At 35.8% G+C, this 21767-nt stretch overlaps 1 protein-coding gene and 1 long non-coding RNA gene across 4 annotated transcripts in view; one reads left to right on the top strand and one right to left on the bottom strand.

Moving 5' to 3' along the window:
* Window positions 1-21767, top strand: part of LOC122530402 (neuroligin-4, Y-linked-like) — a 294079-nt gene that overhangs the window by 119559 nt on the left and 152753 nt on the right. The window lies entirely within an intron of this gene.
* LOC122530406 lies at window positions 2719-4629 on the bottom strand. The gene is made up of 3 exons (XR_006306982.1): window positions 4431-4629; window positions 3951-4363; window positions 2719-3885 (listed from the first exon to the last, which is right to left on the bottom strand). It is a non-coding gene; the product is annotated as an uncharacterized LOC122530406 (long non-coding RNA).

The following is a 21767-nucleotide window of genomic DNA, read 5'->3' as shown; positions in this document are numbered from 1 at the left end:
ACTAATTGTTTGAGATTTCTACTAAATATTTACTTGTACTAAATATCTTATAATTATAATTCCTCGATCAATATTGAATGAAAATCAAAATGTTTTATGTAACATTATTATTAAAAAATTCCTACACGTGTCTGAATACTTTCATGAGCAATTTCGGAATTGCTATAATATTTAATGAGTAAAAGAAGTTATTCTTCAATTGTATTCCCAGGAAACAAGATCATCGTAAATATTCTCAGTTTATAGTGAGATTTTTCTATTTACAAATATTTAAGATTGACGGGACCAGAGATTAGTTTTCACAGCGTTTGTTAGCAGAATTTCTTATCGGTGGGTGTGTAAGGAAACGTGCATAATAACGAAAGAGGTGTTTGTTTTATTATCGCTCTCGCGAATTGCATTAACGATAATGCACTCCTGCTATGAGCCAGCTGCGCGATTGCAATATTAAATCTTCTCTACTTCTCCGGCGAGCTTCCATGTAAATTTCAAGCGAAATAGAAGGAAAATTTCTCAGTTCCAGTTTCATTAGACAGTGCAGAATGAATTGAATGTAAATTTAGAAATTTCTCTGCGTTAGATTTAGATTCTCACGTGTTCAGAAAAAGCTTTAAATTTCGCGAAATTTCACAGAATAGATGAAGACAGTACGAAATGATATGTAAAGATTTTACTTTCCTCAATTATATTCTTCGTAATTTTACAAATTTTCATAAAGATCAGCAGTTTTCTGTATTTTTTAACAAATCATGTGAAAACTTTTTGCACAAAAATAAAAATGGAACGGTCCGAAAGATCACAGAACTGTGCAAGTGATTCTCGGTTAATCTTCAGTAGTATAGGTCGATATTTTCTCATTAGAATAAAACATTTTTTCGCTCATACTGCAATTGGCCTATGGATGTTTATGCATAAAATCGGCACAAAAATACACGCACGACGACGAATTATAAAACGTGGCATTTTCAGTAATATTTAGTTATCACCTTCGAAAATACGTTTTAATTCTGATCTCGAAAATGTGGATCTTCCTTAAAAAAAAAATCAGACAGTCTTCTACTATAAATCGTTACAAATCCCTGAGCGATGAGTGTCACGAATCAACGAAACAAAGAGAGAAAGAACAGAAGCGAAAAGAAAGCGTTTGTAACAAAGCGAAGAGAACACAACGATGCGTAAGCGTAAACGGGAGAATCGCGGAGATGATCGCGAGATTTCACGAACGACTATGGAGGATTCTCGGCGAATCTTCAAGTGGAGTGGGTCGCAAAGAGGGCAGACATCCCTTTGATGCACTTTCGCTGTAAGAGAAAAGACTCTGGCCTAGGACGCGGCTGCACGATGCACGAAGCACGACCGTGCAGAAACGACAAACCGTAAAAAGGGCGCTCGTGTATTCCCGGAAATTTTTCGCCTGCAGGCATTACATTATTCGACGACATTGATATTATCATTGTCGAATTAACGTTGGGTAATTTATTCACGTGTAAGTGGACTTCGAACCGATTCTCTGGATTGAGACAGATTCGATATGACGGAACGATTCAACGATTCGAATAATAGTCAGAATAATATTCTAAAGATTCTAAAGATTCGACTGTTAAACGATCGTTTATGATGCTTCGGCAGTGAGTTTGCTGAATTGCACACTCGTTGGAAACTAAATATTATAATATGAAAATGAGGAAGTCTTATTTTTTGGAATTTCTTTCCATGCATGGTCCAAGATCCATGTAATTGTTGTGAGTCTAGACTTGGGACTGTTTGTTTCAGCCACGCTGTTTGTTCAATCTTAAGACGTAAAATATAAGAGTATGGTGCGTGAGTATGCAAAGATGGTTTGAGAATAAGATTTCGGGTAGAGAGTAGCGAGTTGTGATAGGTGAGAGCTCAATATCTTTTTGTCATCTCCGTATTCGGACTTTTTCAATTTTTTCTAAAGTTAATTAATTCCCAAATTAACAAACCACGTTATATTTATTTTAAACCACGTGGGTTAATATCGTGTGTTTTTACTTACAATAAAATTAGCTATAAAGATCCTCGGACCATGTCTCGCGTCTGTCCCACGTTTCGAATGCAGATTTTCGTGCTAATTGAGCAATTTTATAGAAGATCTGCTACTTTTCCAAAATTTCATTCGAACGTTTCTCTCTCTCTTTTGTTTTCATGTCGAAATATGTGGGTGCTCTTTGTGCGCGACGAATGAAACGTAATATCGAACGAAATGTGAATTGGATTCTTTATATTCATAGAGAACGCGCAAGGATGGTGATACGTTTATAACAATGCGGAGAATCGGTTAATAGAGAATTGAACGTGTTGATTGATCGGTGAAATCTCTTTTTAGAGATTGACACTAAAATTCGATCAGTTTTGTCATTCTGCAGGAATATTGGATTGCAAACCGGTCTGTATGTATTTGTGAAATATTAAATAAAATAATAAAAACTGTATTCAATATTAGGAACAACAGAGTAATGGAATAAAATAAACTCTCCGTTGTTTCGTTTTTTTGTTTTTTTTTTTTTTTTGGTTCGTAAATAACTAATGAATTATTATCGTGTGCCAATTAAAATAAAAATGGAAGAGGTGTCCGGTAGTTATTAAAAAATAATACAACCTCTATACAATGTATTAATAAATACATGCGATAAGCACATACTGTTTATATTTATAAATACATATAGCATTATAAAAAATAACATAATACACACATTGCAATAACTCTTCATAAACCATACTCTGTAATTTTTAAAACCTAGCGCAATCAGTTTCAATAATTGAATCTTTATTTTCAATTTAATTCAATCGTATATCCTCCCCTTCCTCTCACAATAAAACTTGCGTAATTAAAAAATTCGGTTCATTAAAGATTCCAACAAACGGCATAAAATTTCTTTCCGTCTTCCTTCCTCCTCCAGTTTCGTCCTTTCTGGTGTCGTTATTCCGCTCGGATCTACGCGGTTTCACGTCTAATTACGAGAAAGTTTCACATCCACGTCACGCGAACACGCAATATTCGCTCTAAGATACTCGCAGTTATTTCTCTCTTTTTTCTCTCTCTCTTTCTCAGCGATGATTAATGCGAAAGAATATTAAACGTAATGACGTAACGACGTTGCACGCAGAAATTATTCATTAAGATCAAAGGAGAGAGATCGAGCCCGATTAGAAACGTCCTGAAAGAATCGGATGTTAAATCATCTCGACAAGTTGAATGGTTCGTCTGATAAAAAGAAGCATATTTATTCCCTCTCTTTTCCTTTTTTTTTTTTTTTTCTAACGTTGCTACATCATCAACTCGATTTGCCGCTTATCGGCGCTGTTACGCTACCGTTACGTGTGACGTCTCGAGCGTAATCTTAATGAAAGTCAGTTTATCGTACGTCATGAACAAGGTTTTCAACTTTGCAATTTGATTGTAACGGAGATTAAGAAATTGAGGTAGGATGGTATGCAAATTATTAAAGTTCACGTTGAAGGACGCTTGCACCAAGGGATTTGTGCATTTATGGAAAGTTTGCAGTGACGATAGATATTGTTCAGATTGTAGTACTAATAATCACAAATAATTCGAAGAATTATTTCCTTGATAGCAATGGCTATTACATTATTTATTGTTATTTAGAAATCTCTGTTCAAATACGATGGCACAGCAAATTGTATTATCTACGAATAATTCGAGGAACTTGGTCGTATTTATATTAAACAACGCACACGGAAATACATATTTAGACTCTCTACTGTTAACAAAAATTCTTTAACTATGTTATCTATGTCTGCAAAATTTAACTGTGTTATCGATGTCTGCAAATAATTCATAGAATCTGAACGCGACTTCAATAAAGAAACATCTTACGTGTTCCATTATTTAACAGTTACCTGCAAATAATTTATAAAATTTGAACACGATTTTGATGAAGAAACATCTTACATGATCCACTTACCAATATTTGCAATTTGGACACGATTCTCGACAAATAAACATTTAACAGTGTTACCAATATCTGCAATTTGGACACGATTTTGTCGAAGAAAGATCTTAAGTGATTCACTGTTTAACAATGTTACCAATATTTGCAATTTGGATACGATTTTGACGAAGAAAGATCTTAAGTGATTCACTGTTTAACAATGTTACCAATATTTGCAATTTGGACACGATTCTCGACGAAGAAACATTAAGTGTGATCCACTGTTTAACAGTGTTACCAATATCTGCAATTTGGACACGATTCTTGACGAAGAAACATTAAGTGTGATTCACTGTTTAACAGTGTTACCAATATTTGCGATTTGGACACGATTCTCGACGAAGAAACATTAAGTGTGATCCACTGTTTAATAATGTTACCAATATCTGCAATTTGGACACGATCCCGATAAAGAAACATCTTACATGACTCACTGTTCAACAAAATACGCACCGACGAATTTTCAATAAACTCGTGGAATCTGGAAGAACGCCTCTTCAGTCGCGTGATGCCGCTATCTGTTATCTTCCATCGTCGTTATTTTCACCCGGGTAAGGAACTTTCCTCTCGCATAAAACACCCGCGTCTATCGCGGGGGCCACTTGCTCGTTGATGGCTAACTCGCAGATCGCGTGCCACGCGAATGCAAATCGTTGCGTTATCGTTCGGTACTTGCGGCACGCGCTAACAAGCCGCCGGCCTGATAGGACGACCGTTTGATAACGCGTTTGTATCGACTAATTGAACGATAACAGAGAGAGAGAGGGGCGAGCGTATTACAACATTTTAGCGACGTGCTTCGGACCCCTAATCGCCGGCTTTGTGAGATGCAACCGGCAATTTCCCGACGCCGGGAATCGCGGCATCGAGTTGAATGTTACAATCAAGGCGAGATCGCGAGAGATCGCGGGCATGTCTTCCGCTTGTCTCTCTCTCTCTCTCTCTCTCTTTCTCCGGGCGAACTATCACTAGGACAGATAAGAGAGAATTGTACGTTGAGAAGTGAACATTTCATAACGATTGCTCGAAGATTGGACTTTGAATTTCGGAGGAAAGGAAAGACGAATTGATTAAACTCTGGGTTATTGCGACTAATTTTTAGTAATCTTTACTAATTTCAAGTTGGTTGATTAAATATTGTTACAATATGGCGTGCATTAGGTAATAACATTGTGTATTATTGTCTACGAAGTGATGTGACCTAATGCACCAATTGGGAAAGTTATACTAAATTATAATTGGACTGCCGGTTTTTGTACATTTGTGGAAACTTCGAAAATGTAGAAAATTACATCAAATGCATATAATACGAAAAAAATGTACAAATATCCATGATATATTTCTTATTAAAACATCCAACGTATAAAATAGTTCTATGCTTGGTAGGTTTGTAATATTATGTTCGTAAAAAATACGAATTTGCATAAATATGTATCTGCAGTCTAATTATAATGCAGCAATAAATGAGATACTCACGAACATTTTTGCTAAAAATGAAATTCAATTGAGTTGTACTTGCGTATACTATAGCCTCTCAAGAAAACTGATCAACTTCGTTTTTTATTAATTTCTTAACTTCGTTCATACATAGATACCCAGAACTGATACTCACAATCAGTTCTCGAGAAACGAGTAACACACATCTCGCAAGTTCGTTTATATAAAAATATGCGATACATATATAAATATGTAAAATATTTTAAAATAAATTTAAAAAATATATCGTAATATCTTGAGATAAATTTTGAAAACGATAACGATTGTATGATTATAATATTGTGATATATATTTTTTTTGTGTGTGTTTCTCAACTCGTTCGATCGTTTAATAAGGCATTTATCAAATATCGCAGCAAACACATGCCATCGCAATGAAACACACGAACCCCTAAAACACGTAGCTCACGTGACAGATAATTAAAGCAATATTTCAAAAGACACGAGGCTTTACGTGTTCGGCGTGTCAACGTAACCTATTCTTACCAATTAGACAGACAGAGCTGACAGACAAACTAAGACTATAACTCTCGAATTTTCTTTTTTGTTTTTTTCTTTTTTTTTTTTTGTTCGATCCGTAAAATCGTCGGAACGACTACGAACGACACCGGCGCCGGTGACACGGAACGATATTAAATTTACAGAATGTTCGACGTCGTCGTTATAACAGGCCAGATTTACGTCGCTGCGCCGCGCCACATTTACGTCGAAATAAAATGTCGCCCGGAAAACGTAACTCGTTCGACGCGACACCGTAACGTACAAGCGTTTTTTCTTCTTTCCTTTCCGATCTTTTATTTCCATTTTTTATTTACTCTTTCGCTTTCCCTTCCTTCTGTATCATTCTCTCTGTATTTCGTTCTTTCCTTTTTTCCAGATCGCGTCAACTCCAATGTTGGCATTAATGTGCCTGTTGCCGAAATTGTATGATCTCTGATATCAAAATATATCGTGCAAGAGAATTTATAAAAATATAAAGAAGAAGTTTACTATTCTTTTTACAAAGTTAAATTATCGAAGTTGACGTAAATTATCAATATCTTGTTATTGAAATCAATTCGTTATTGTCAAGTTCAACTACCGATTGTCAAATCCATGAATGCGATTTTTACAGTATTTTTACAATCTTGAAGATTGTCAATTCTATAAATGCAACATGATTTTACAATATTTCTATAATCTTGGAGAGATACCTTGATAAAAATTGATATTTATTTCGGACAAAGACATGATTGTACAGATCTACATTTATTTTAACTTACCGTTGTTCAAACTGTATTATACTGAATATGTAGAGATAGTACTAATATGTAGAGATAGTAATATTACACTTTGCAATGAAAAATCTTTACAGATTCTTTTCTATAGGTAATTTATTTTAGAGCACGTACAATTACTCGACTTGATATTTATCTTGTAGATAATATTTCGTTCATTAGCACAATTTCTTTTTCAAAAATTAACCAAGAATTTTAATTTATTATTTGTTACGAGAAGGATTATGTATTTAGAGCGGTATAGTTACGTTCAGAGCAATATAAGAATGGCTAATTCTTCGTTTCTCTAGATTCTTCACTGTGAAACTTTTAATAGTCAGCCGGCGGAACGGCAATTCATCTCGATGGAGAAAATACGCGACACGATCGCGATAACTAATTACGAGTTATTAGCCGCCGAGTAATATCGTTAGCGGGATCATGAGCGCAGAGAAAAGTTCTCGGAGTTATTGTTCGTGGAATATAATTGACACAGAAACTGCATTACCTTCGCGATATTTAATTCCTTGCCGCGTATATTGTATTCCGTTATACTTCGATACGAAAATGATTCACTGATGTCTTTCGATTTTTTTTCGTGTTTATTTGTTTCGCAGAGAGATAGAAACAGTTTTTTGTTTTTTTTTTTTTGGAATGTTTGTACTTTGTAATTTTTTTACTCAAATTGAAAAAACACGAGGATTTTTTTGGCTTCAAAATGCTAGCGAGAATTTCAGTTCGTTTAATTTTATAATTTTTGAAATTTCTTTATCACTCAACTCATGTCACATAAGAACAAGCTAGCGGTTTAAGTAATAATTAATTTAAACACTGTAACTAACATATTCGTGAATATGATTTAGGTTCCACTTAATTTAATAACCACAAAGACTAACTTCGTTGATTAATCGGCTTCCAAAAATCAGTTTAATTATAACACGTAATATTCTATTACGCATACTTGTTGCTATTATAAAGGATTATTACAAAATTATTACTAATTTATTCGTAATATTGTAAATTAAGATACATCTAACCAAAAATAAGAAAGTGTCTAAATATTTTTGTATTTATTTCAAAATAACATTCGTCTTCACCAACGCAAAATTAATATCAGTGTGCTATTGAATTCATCATAGACCGAATGTCATCATGATTTGTAAACGATTAATTCATTTCGTGTATGTGAATATTTCTTATTCTCGTTACATCGGTCGCTGGTTCTAACGTGGTCTGAAGTCACGCGAAAAATAAGAAACGCGTAGCCAATTTAAGAGATTAACGAAGAAACTAACGATTCAAAACCCAGCCGATCGCCAGGAGCAATTGCAAGTGACTGAACTTCCTCGTTAAACGAATCCAAGACGAGATCAACTATCACCATTTCTCAAATATCAATTTCACTTACTCGTTGAAGAGTGGAAGACCTTCCGCCTTTGGAGACGAAGCATCGTGAAAAACATTTCGCCTCCTCCCCCCTCCCCACCCCCAACTTCGTCGACTGAACTTTACGCACGCCCGTCGGTTTATTTACACCTCGAACGTTTCCATAATTAGTTTTCTTTGCCGCGAATCGCGTATTACCGGTTATGAACTCGCTCGCCTATCCAAACTATCTGCCGCACGTTTTCCTACCCTTTCTCCGCGCGAGGTTAAAGGTTCGTTAATCATCCCGCCGAACTGGATCCGCATGCAAGGAAGGAAGGTGAGTATATCGAAGGAATAATCGATAGTTTCGCCGGTGCAGCCGGGGCGTTCCGTGACGATCCTTCAAAAGTTTCGTGCACGAAATTGAGAAATTAACCCGACAGGATCGTCGGTACGTAAGGGCGGTTTATAAACGCGCAGTGAGAGGGGGGGGAGGGGCGATGGGGGTTGGATGGTTCCGGCGTAGGAGCCACGATAGCTCCGGATACGAAGCTCGGTAATTTATTTCGCATCGCGCGGCGCATCTGAATCGCAAATTGTCCGGGATTACCTGCAATTCCCTAATTCGACTGCGTAAAAAAAAATCGGGATACTTCGGTATGTAGGCACATAATTGAAAATCGAAGAGTAGCTAACTGTGTATTCTCTAGGGATTTTTTTTTTTTTACTTTATCGTCAGATTTTTTGAAAATTTTTGTCACGCTGATTTAAATTGAAATTTAGTCTTTTACCATTAAATTTTATTATTGAATTTATATCGAATGAGAGTTAAGAATTAATATTAGGAATTTAGTGTTGAACTTGTTTAATTAAAAATTAATTCCAGTAGATGAAGAATAGATTTGTATAAAGTGTACATTGTAGAAAAGTATAAAATCAAGTAGCGATAAATTTAACTCTTTGAGTGCTCATTAAAAGTCTTTAGTATCATAATATCATGACATCAGATAAGAAGCATTATAGAGAATACATTCAGAATTCATTCATCTTTAAACATGTTGCTGTTTAAATATTTTACTCTCTTTGAATCTCTAATAAATAAATCAATTATTTTAAACACCTCAAATTACTGTCAAATTATGGACATTAGAAGAATTAAGTAATAATCACTAAGTTAATCAATATGTAATAAGTAATAGCTCTGTTTCGATTAAGTAAGATAATTAATTTATACGAAATAAAATGAATATAATTTTCAATAAATTTTTCCATTTCTTAAACAGTAAGACGTTTTAATGTTTTAACGTGACATTTATTGCATTAAATTCTTTACTATTTATTCCGTAATCTCAGATCGAGTATAAAATAAATTTTATTAATTCATTATATCGTTAATTTCCAAAGTGAGAATTACTCACAGTTATGCCTATAATTGTAAAATATACTATGTTTATTTATATACTATGTATAAATTATGTCTATAATTGTATATTGTAATATATGTTAATATAATTATATCTAATGACGGTAAAATTAAACGCGCGGAAATTTTCATTCGACTAATTGTTCGATTATCGACTCTTAATGAATAAAATATTAATCAAGTAAATATTAACCGAGTAAAAGCGGATCCAGTACTATTAAATTCCCAATTATGAACAAGAATAATTAAGAATTTCATTAACGACACAGTACATGTACAAATTTTTCATTTGACGAGAAACGAAGTAAAATGAAACACGATCGAGATATCGAGGGCCAAATAACATTCAGTGGAAAAATTGGGTTCGCATTGGACTTTTAATGATGTCGCGAAAGACCAATCGGCAGAAAGTAAATTTTAGATTTTTTTAATTAAAGTTTTGATCGTTTTTCGCTACCCTTGACCACGTAATCTGCGTGTTCTTTTTGTTGGTAGTTTTCGAAGTTAGAATAGCGTGAGGATAATGAAGAGAAGCGTTTTGTGGAACTAATGTAAGTATAATATAAGGTGAATTTAGAAGTTTTAATTATAGCTCGAGAGGTGCTGTTTAATCTTCTCCTTTCGGAAAAAATTGTATGCAAATTTACTTTGGGATTATAGAAGAGATTTCGTGGTTTTTAATTACCGCTCGAATCATTACCCGCTATTTTACGAAGCTAATAGTGCGAAATTCAATTAAAACGGTGCCCTACAAGCAAGTAGACGAAACTTTTAATTTTTCAAAATAGGTTTCAACTCGAGGCACATTTTCGAGATATGAAAATTTGTAGATCGATTTTCTTTGATATTTCTTCCTTGATTCGAAATGATTTCAGGTATCGATTTCAGGTGTCCAAAAGAGTCTTCAATATCAATCCGTTACTATAAATTCCAGTACACCTTCAATAACAAAATAAACAGAAGGCTTTTTCTCAAACACGAAGTAATTTCCATCTCCGATGCATTAGCTTTTACTGAACTTGAATAAAAAATAAAATTAACTCTTTAAAAAATAAAATTCACTAACGTTACACTTGTCAGTGACAGGCAGAGTTTGCCCGGTTGTTGATTCAAAAAATTATTTACGCGGGCGCCGAGCAATTAACCGGAAGCTTAACGTACCGGGAATAAATGCGAATCGGGCGAAAATTTATCGTTACTGTTACGCGCAGCCGTGTAATCGCCGCGATAATTACATTATAATTGCATCGGAAGTCGAAGCTGGTGTATTTCGCGAGGGGAGGGAAAAGAAAAGGAAAAAAAAAATATATATATATATATACACGTATATAAACCGTGAAACTTCCACTCCACAGAACTCCATTTTCGGTCGTTTCGCGCACGATCCTGTAATGAAATTTTGTTTACAGCCGTATTTCCTCCTATTCTTCGTACCGGGCATTATTCGAAAATCCACTTTCGCAGAGCGTATAACCAACAGCGGTATTATATTACGATTCGGTATATACCGTGCACCTTGTACCAGCCCGTGCACCGGTGTATACTTATATTGAAAATATGTGCGCTTTAAAGTTCGACAATTATGTAGATAGGTATGGTTATTACGTAATCCAGGAAGAGGATTATGAGAGATTCAGAACTTGAAAAGGCACTTATCCTGTCAGCGTCCGCCGTTCTGAACACCGGCTATAGTGCATTGTTGCCCAGCTTCAGCCCGCTACCCTACCGAGACATTATTGCTGTTGCTAAACATCTGAATTACGATAGTTTTCAGAAGAACGCGGGGAGAATGCGTACTCTGTTTCTTAGAGCAGATGATAGCTTCTAAGAGTTCGAGCGATTCTTTTTTCTTTTTTTTTTTTTCTAAATTGGAATGACGTTTAACAAGAAATTGAACGATTTTTGTAAGAAATTCTATGTGAAATTAGATTACATCATAAACAACGTTGACAATATTATCGCCTATATTTAATTTTAATTTACGACGAATGTAGAAGGGACAGAGAAAATAATTTGCGTAAACGTTATACCATAGACACTTGCTGGAACTCAAATATTTTACAAAATGGCTAGCATTTATTAAAATGGAGAAAAAACTATTTCGAATCAGAATGAAGACTTGATAATACACACATACCGACAGAATATACTGCAGACGGAGAGGACGAAACTCGAAAGAGATAACCAAAGGAAACGTTTGGCGGATAATTTGAATGAAAGAAAACATTCTGCCCCTCGAAGGAAATTAAATTTCCCCGCTTTCCAATTAAATCCGTTCACCATTCACTTGATCGATTATTAGATACCCGCGCCTCGAGCACGAAATCTCACACAATATGTACGTTCAAGCGCATCGGACCGCAATCTCGAATCACTTCCTTTTAAAAAATTCATGCGCCGATAGCTGCGTTCGAACGGAAATCGAACGAGAAACATGCTTGCAGCGCGGCCGGAAACGAAACAAAGGCTTCTCGCAAGCGGCATTCCTTGAAATGTTTGCAACGAGGGCGGCCGCAGTTCTGTCGGCAGTTCCGTCGCGGTTTCAATGCAAATTCACTTTTAACTGGGGGGGGGGGGGGAGATTGGGAGCTGGACGACTTTTGAACGTTGTCGCCATTATTGGTTACACATTGGCCGGTTAAACCGGGCCGGGTTATAAAGCAGATTGAACCGGTGCCAGTATTTTGACGGGCTTGGTAATCCCCCGCGGAGCCACGCGTTCCGAATAATTTAACCGTTTAAGAGAGACGCCGGAGAGTTCGTTGTATCGCGCCGAGTTACCCGACACGCCATTTCGAGCCGGCCTTTCAGCTCGCAGCCGGAATTACGTCGGTGCGTGTACACTACTCGCGGGGCCGAGCTCTGGTCTCCTTTTCCGGTCCCTGGCAATTCAACGCCCAGGCGGCCCCCATTCAATCTCGAAACGGTTTGCGTTTCGCACTTCGGGGCGCGACGTTTCGTTAAACGTCCCAGCGTCTTTCCGTGTGCTCGGAGCACATTTTCTTTTCTCTTCTTCTTCTTTTTCTTTTTTTCCTCTGCTTCGTTCCTGAAGAGCGGGAGAGGGGCAAGTTCGCGTTTTCTCTTTCGAAAATAACGTGGTTTCGGATTTGTTTAATTCGGAAGCAATTACTCTTTCAATTACTCTTAAATCTGAAAATATTTCCCCGATGTTGGGGAACATTTCTCGCTGGGACGAGATGTTTAACTCGCGAGTAAATAATTTCGCTGTTGGCTTTAATTCTGGGAGTGATATTGAAATTACGATATTCTCATTTTCTCAGGAATAATTTACGCGTTCGTAGGAAAATTTAAAGAGAATTAATTGAAAAAAGTTCTAATGTGTTTCTTGACGAGTAATTTGATTAATAGTTCAATTAAAATTCTCAATACTCGAGTTAAGTTGTTATATCTTTAATTCTGATATTTTTATTTCACTTTCCAGAAATCTGAATTTCGATGTATATATAATTCTCTGCATTTATTGCAAAATAATAATCTCTTTTTTTCTAAAAAAAGGATATTGAAACCTGGATATCTATACTTTATCTTATCTTATCATAGATAAAAAAAGAAAGCTATAGAATATTTCCAATAATATTATAAATACTTGCAATAACGAATTTGTAGTATTTATAAAATTCCTTGGCGAATAATTTAATTCCAAATAGATTTCATCTGAAAACGATATATATTTAACCAATATTAAACGTTACGATTTTTGAATTAAAGTAACTTTTAACTCTCGAGCTTAAAAAAAAAAAAATGAAATAACTTCAACTCTAATTTCTAATTCTACTCCGAAAAAAAAGGAAATATACATACATATGTCCCCTTCTCTTTTTACATTTTTACGCAAGCCGAAAAAATAACAGTAAAATCTCTGTCACGCGAGATGCGTAAAAAAAAACATACGAGAGTAAAGATCGGAGGCCGACGTATCGGCGGAAAATACGATCGAACGATTGCATTTGACTGGGAATTCCATCAAAATCAACCGAAGCAACGAAGCGGAAAGGAAATTCGATTTGAATTTAGCCAAGTTTAGATCCGCTTGGCCTAACCGGTGATAACGAGGTCGCCGAATCTGGGAGGCACGTGAAACGTTCTGTACTTTCGATGGTAAATCGATATGCTTGTGAAACAGCCCGCCAAAGAGAACTCTCGAGTTTATAATACAAGCTGTTTCAACAGTTGCGAGTGCGGTTTTAACGAGTTCTTTGTCAAGGAACGGTTTTGCTCGTTTCTCTGTTGGGGGCGGAAAAAAAAGACAAAATTCTTTTCGTGGAGTGTTTAAGGACGTGACGAAAACGTTCGACTTTAACATAGCTTTCGTTTATTAGTATTGATGTACCAAATACGAATAGAAATCCAGTGCAATTCCATTGATGACTCGACATTTACAGTTAACGAATGGTTTTCTAATCTTCTTCACTTGCTCGATCAATCATCATTGATAATTTGCCAGATTTTGCGTGAAAGCAAATGTTCTAATATATACATTATAATATTTTTAATATTTCAATACTTTAATTTTAATATTTATTATAATATTTTCTTATACACAGGGATGTACATCTCTCTTCCAAGTTTTAAGACAATTACCACGTTTGTCTATAAACTACAAAGCTCAAATAATACTTTACAATGCTTTATCCATATACCCTTTATTTCTCGCTTACTTCATTTCACGCGTTTATTAACACCGAATATTCAAAATGGAAATGAGAGCATGTCCGCGTGCAAATATCAAAAATCCACGGACTAGGAATTTCTCCGATTTTTCTCGAACTCGGAAATCTGTCTCGAAACATTGACAATTTCCTTCGCAAACGTGTCTTCGATTCTCTCTTCCCCGGTGGCACTGAATTTATTTTGTAATTTGCTTTTAAGTACTCACACCCCCCGCCAGGAAGCTCGCGCACCTCCTCGCTTTCCACCCTCGCACGCAGCACAAAGGCAGACACTCGTACTTCACATCGGAGACTGCTGGAAATACAATAAACCGTAGTTAACTCGATCCATTCGATGTTTGAGTGGTAGTTAAAGCGGAAACTTCACAGGCAGAGAGGAGAGAAAGACAGAAAGAGAGAGAGAGAGAGAGAGACAGAGAGGGAGGCCACGTTCGATTGTATTAACTTTCCGATAGAAAGTTCCGCGTAATTTTTACAGGTTATCAAAATTCCCCAAGTCCGCTGAAAGTTGGAGAGCCCGGGCCTCTTGATTTTTTTCATTACAACTTGCGCGAGCGAAGTTTCGCTTGGAAACTAAACCACTCGACCGTGCCGGCGAGTTACCACCGGTGCTTTAACATCTTTTTTTCTTCTTTTTTTTCAACTTTCTTTCCATCGCCACCCCCTCTCCAACGGTCATGCCAGCACCAGTTTATCACGTTATCAGTTTAACGCTCGTTCCTGCGGATTACGTGATAAAGACGTCATTTAGTGTTGAAGCAAGTGTTGCAAGTTTTTCCGTGCACGAGAACGCCGATGTTTGCACAGTTATGGGAAATTGAAAGATGGAGAAATGTAAGACGTGGCAAAACTTGTCGAGGTATCAGAAATGCAATTCCCATTCTGTACTATATTACTAGTTTATATTGTTTAATAATATTAATTTTGCAGTCTTGACATCCTTTCTGTTTAATCGTACTTGTTAAAAAAAATTATTATCTTTCTTTAAAAGTCGAGCGAAAATTACACAACTCTGTTTAAAATTAATACCAGAGATTAAAATTAATATCATTTCCCACTTGTATTTTGAATATTACACATACTCAAGTTTTGAGTATATATAAAATTACGTATTTTAAATATTATACTGAACATTCTGTAATTAAAATGTAATTGCACTTAATCCTATAACTTATTATATTTATGCTACGAAACAGCATTTACCAACAAATAAATATTACCATTATTATTTAAAAAAAAAAAAAGAAGAAGAAACTACACTATTATACATTTTACGGTGAAAATGCTAATTTCAAAGTTGCCGAACGCCTGTTTTTCATCCTAATACGACTGGCAGCGAGGTAACCGAGCTACACTTATAATGTCTGGCCTAAACGGGAGCGAGGAATTCGCGTACCTTTTCAAAAGGACTCTTTCTTTCGACGGAAAGAAGAAGGGGAGAAAAGATTCTAAGAACGCGACGGTGGTCGTTCTATAGTTGAACAGGACTCGCAAAAGGAACCAAGCATTCATCAAGATTCTTTTCTTCGTTGGTTATGTGGCAACGGCTGAACAAAAGCCTGGAAAATATTAATTTAATGCCCGGCGCGCGGAAATTGTGCGTGGCAGTGAATCAACCTCCCTCCTCCCACCTCTTGTCCCTTTGTCCCAAAAAAAAATACGTCTCCTAAACACGTGGTCTTTCTCTGTTGCTGATAAATCAAACCAACATAGTCGTCACAGTGGTATTTTTGTTCGACTTATTTTTTTTTAGAGAAAGGAAATATTGTCGAAAAATATCGTCGTTATTTTTATCATAAAATACAGTTTCGTTTGAGAGTAAATATTTCAAACTGCAAGTCCAATAAAATATTCCCGTTCGCTTCATCAATTCTTGCTTTACGTATGCATAATTGAATTCTACTTATTGCCAATTCATCCATACGCCAACTAGTTTCTCAGACGTTCAATCAAATTCTCGTCGAATACACCGCTATGATTTAATCGCGAGAACGCGCTCTCTGCATCGAACGGAGTGCGCAGTACTTCCTAATACAGGGTGTCCATAAAGTCTCTTTACAACTTCAAAAATTTATTACAAAGGGAAATGAAAAGACAGTTAAGTAGAAATTATTGAGAAATAAGACGTATATATTTAAGTTTTTTTTTTGCCTCATTTAATACACCTGTATATGGGCACAAAGCACATCAGGACGATACTCGATTTCTTGCTATATTCGCATATCCTCATCAATGGTGGCAATGTATGTACCGTCTTGATGTACTTTGTGCAACTAAATGGTGTCCATATAGAGGTGTACTGAATGAGGCAGAAGAAACTTAAATATATACGTCTCATTTTGTAATAATTTTCACTTATCTGTCTTTTCGTTTGCCTTTGTAATAAATTTTTGAAATTGTAAAGAGACTTTATGGACACCCTGTACTTCTTCATGAACGCTTCGTAAAGGCAATGAATTGCTCGTTGACGCGTCCCAACTTCTTGAACTTGAAATTTTCATTGCCGAGAACTGAAAAACGACAACAACGCGTGCTCGTCTGATGTCCTGAAATCACCTCGTCATCCGCGTTTGTAAGTCACACGATCGTAAAACATCCCACACACACGTGAATCGAAGAAACTCTCAGTTTCCAATTAAAGTTGGGAAAACTCATACGGAATCCGCGTGGAAGATTTACACCTTGCTCGTGCAAGAATATGAAAATTACCGGCGCCAACTTCTGCTACGTCCGCAAGTTGGCGGACGTAAGAGTAGCAGAGGGAGGCAGAGGTCGAAATTTCGCGAACAGCGAAGAACAGCGGAGGAAGCGAGAAGTTTGTAGTTATCGTTGGAAACGCGACATCGAGACGCGAAACTTGCCACGGTATCGGGCAAGCATGCTTGCCCAAGTTCTGCTGGCAAAGTTGAAATCGGTGAAATTAACTCGTTGCCAAACCATCGCCTACTGAAATCTATTCGTCGAGCGTCATCTGTTTAGCACGGGAGATAATATCTGGCGAAGGGACACGCCGTAACGTTAATTTAATTAATTTAATTAACTCCTGGCAAGTGATCACACAACGTCTTCCATAATTTTTACTTAATTTTACTTGACGATATTTATTTATTTCTTTTTTTCTTGCTCGAAGGTTTATTTGATTAATTTTATAACATTTATTCTTTCAGTTTTTCATTTCGGCAGCGAATTTAGATTTTATTTGGTATTAAAATCTACCGTTGATATAAATATTTTATTTAATAAATTTTATTCAGATTAATAGTAATAATATTGATCAAAGTTTTGATCTTACTTGGAGTTAGTAGATTGTACTGAAAAATTACTTACAATAGTTTTTATATCATGGATTTTCAACGTGGATGTGACATTGTGTAAACTCGAGCATCGCCACACTCATATTTTTTCATTTCTATAAAAATCTATCACATCATCGTTCGTTTATTTTTAAGACAAAAGTACGTACGAAAAGAAGAAAAAATCGCGACGCCAAGGGCTGTGAGAAGCGAAAAGAATCCAGTGACAATTTAAATCACTGTAACGGTGTCGAAATATCACGGTAATGCCTCTCCTCGGCAGAAAATCGCGCAAGAAATATGCTGGCAGATCGTTGAAAAATGTTATCGAATTCCAGAGAGAATGCCTTTCCCCCTCGGTCGGAGAAATAACGCCGTGAAACCAGGTTAACGATCGCTACGGCCTATCTTCTGGCCTTCCTTATTGGCCCATTATGCACGTCTTCAACGATTTCGACTACACAGCTCAGATATTCCAGCCAGATTGCATTAAGTACCGCGTTTAACTGCCGCGTATACGGAATCGGTCTTTATCTCGTCGAGAATGGATGCTCGTTCTTTGTCTAGCTTCGAACTGTCTCGGAAAAATTGCGTACCTTCAAGCGTGTATATCTGTTACACTTGAAATGCACAGTAACGAAAATTTATTTATTTTCTTGATTCTATACACTCCCTGTATTACTCGCGTGACTTTTGCACTTGAATTTCTTAAAACACAAGTTTCGTATTTTATACTTTAGTTTCAATATCACATACGCTTTGTATCCTGCAGTTCCAGCATTAACGAAGCCTTGGAAAACGAAATTTCGAAAGCTGAGAGAAGGAGGCGAAATAATTGAGAATAAGTGGGAAACTGTCGTGAAAATGTCTTTGAATATATATATATATATTTAAGAGGCGGGACTTGTTTCTAAAGTGTTAATAAAATTAGAATTTTACAGAAATTTGGAGGAAGGCGTAAGAAGGGAATTGCTTGAAATTGTATTACTTCGCGACGCTGCAGCTTGGAGGAATATGAAAATTCCACGCATAACGTGTTCCAAACACCTTACTTGATATTATATTGGCCCTATTAGATATTATTATATTGGCTATATTAGATAGGAACAAAATAAAAATTTGAATAATTTTTCTATGGGTAGAATATGGCGAGTACTGAAATTAAAACAGGTCTCATAAGTGCGATTATAAGGCAGAAAAAGTGAGTCTGCGATATAAAATTAAAACTTAAATAAATGCTCTATATTGAATCTAAAAATATGGAAATCTTTTAATATTCAGTGACATATTCAGTGTATGGTACAAAAATTTTCATTATATCCTATATACGAAATATTCATTAAATATCTTCTTATAAACTAGAATAAAAAAAAATTGAATTAATATTATTACTATTAATATTCATACCGAAGTTTAATTTGGACAATATTCTATAAAGTCAATATATCAAATCACTATTAATACCAACATCGATAATATTTTGTATCAAAAAATTTTTTTTAGAATTTATTAATCCAAATTTGGATTAATATACTCAACCTCATTTAAAAGTATTAAAAATATTAAATAAAACCAATACTAAATCCCTGTTAATCACCGACGATACTTTTCAAATCGTATTCTCTCTGACGTTATTCTACAACTTTCCTTGAATAGGTAATCTCTTTCATTTTTACGTGAAAGATTACGCTCTCAGAGCTCGCCAACGAAAATTCTAATTAAGCCTCCCCCCCCCCTGTAACTGGGTTAAGGTGCTAAGGTTTTTCTTTGCCATTTTATACAACTACAACACAAACTTCGCAATTTCTCGTATCCCCTAAGTTTAATTACAAAATAGATCTTGGCAGCCGGTTGCCGCCGGTCCCCAGAAAACTTATGAACTCGTCTAACTCGATAATTACATAAGTTTCAACATTCATTACGCAACTTTTAACGCATATCTTTATGTTTCGTTGCGCTATCGAACTCGTCGCCCTTTAATTTAATTTCGCTACGATTTTGCGACAACACGCTGACACGCGCGTCGCAAACCCCCTCTCTCGTGCAATACAATGATTTTCTAATGTATTACGGGACTGATAAAATCCTTTTAAGTGACGAGTTATTGATACATAAAGGAATAAAGGACAAGTTTGATTATAAAACAGATGATGTTACACAAGAGAATTTATAGATCAGTCGATAATTCTATTCTTGAAAAGAACGATACTAGATTTTACCGATACTATTTTCTACGTTTGAAAGGACAGATAAACTTACTCGCCAAAACCTGTACAGTCGTAATATGTGAGAATCAATCAATAAATATAATAATCTAACGTAAAATATAATATAAAATATCTCTCGTGCGTCACTTGCTTCCTGAAGATCAACTGTTGATCTTGTATAACGAAATTGAGAAATTAATTTAGTATGTAGAAGCTATTTTGTAAAATATTTTTCTTAAGAAACGTGCTCTATTGTTTCCAACAATTATCTCCAGTCTTTCTCCCAGTTTTCTGTTGAAAAAAAAAGAAAAGAAACAGACGTGTGATATAGGTAACACTCGAGAGAAAAGTTTTAAGTAGTACGAGTTGGTAGATAGACAGGCGCGCCGTCCGCGCCAAACTATTTCACAAACAAATTCTTAATTGGTTTCACCTAGTATGAATTAATTATGAAACGCAGTGTACGTGCTGCAATGTTCATTACCAAGCTATTTCGTACAGCCGATAACGAACTACGCGCCCTCGAAGTGCCGGGGAATGAAATTCGAAAGCCGGCTGACGAAACAAACTAATTCCAGGAATGTCATTCTACGACGCGAAATATTAAAACGCTGGAAATAGTGTTGAAGTGCCGACTAAGCACTAAACACGGTGGCTCGAGCAAGTATTCGAACATTTAGAGAAAGTCTTTACGAGCGTACTACGCGCATTGTACGAAACATTTTAGCATTTTATTAACACTGAGTATCATGATTACATTGGCCAAGGTTGAATTGAATTTAGAAATACACATAGAAATTACGCTGCAATGTTCAATGGATCGAATTTTAACATTCATTATACGCTCAGGATAGTTATTCATTCTGTACACTAAATTATAGTATTAAATAAATAAATTTTAAAATAAATATTTTGCAACTCCTATAATTTTATGGCAGTCTTTTACAGGTTTATACAATATAAATATTTCCTTCCTGTATGCACTTTGAGACTCATCTTAAATTTTATTATTTATAATCATGATACTGATCGTGTCTGAATATAATGTCAGTAACACGTGTGACACGTGCAGTATATATATGTGAGATATATTCCACGATAAGTGTGCGACTACATTGTCGACACTAAACACGATACTCGATAAATGTATTTGACTGCGGCAGTTAGGCTGTAGGAAAGTCTGGTGTTTTCGTACGTTGAAAGTACCGCATCTGGCGCGAGTCACATTTCCATAATGCTGGGAGAGGGGAACCGTGACAGAGGTTGAGGAGGGGGACAGAAGAGCAAACGATTAATCATTTCACACAGCTGGAAAATACCGGATAACTTTGATCCCCTTTGAATACGCCTGATTTACCGCCGGGGCTGATACGTGTCGATACATTTCGCCCCGCGTGTTATCGCTTGCTAGCAATTTATAGCGAGAAATGCGGCAAAAAGATGGGAAAGAGGACGACATTATTGTAGACAATCTCTTGAATAATTCTGTCAGATATTTTGTAACATGTTCGACGGCAATTTCGGTGATTGATTTATCCAGAATCGAGCAGTGAAATAATATATTAGGGTCGCGCGATATAAGAGCAATCTCATTGGAAAATGTGTATAATTTGATTTGTATATTATTCTGTTTAGTATGATAATAAACGTAACGTGGAAATACAACTTTTATATTGATATTCCATATTCCGTGTTGATCAATAAATACAACGAATTACGTAAACAGGCGAAACAATTAAAGACACGATTTTACGTAGATTCTTGAATGATTTTGTCAAGTAAATTTCTACAGATTATTTCGTAATTAATTTATTCAGAATCACGCAGCGAAACGATACTTTGCACGAAGGCAGTTCTATCGAAGAATGAACATTTCACAAGATACGAAATCTTTATTCGATCAACCCACTAACAGTGATTCATCCTGATGAAACGAAATCCTAATTTCTTGAAATTTTATGAAATTACAGAATCAAAATGAGAAAGACAATTTTCGCGAACGCAATGTTAAAAAATAAATTAATTGGAACAGAGTTGCGAACGTTCTTGGATGGAT

This window comes from Frieseomelitta varia, unplaced genomic scaffold (assembly GCF_011392965.1).
Source record: "Frieseomelitta varia isolate USP_RPSP 00005682 unplaced genomic scaffold, Fvar_1.2 scaffold_341, whole genome shotgun sequence".
In the NCBI taxonomy this organism is placed as follows: Eukaryota; Metazoa; Arthropoda; class Insecta; order Hymenoptera; family Apidae; genus Frieseomelitta; species Frieseomelitta varia.
Note: the sequence above shows the minus strand (reverse complement) of the source record. Positions and strands in the feature narration are given on the sequence as shown.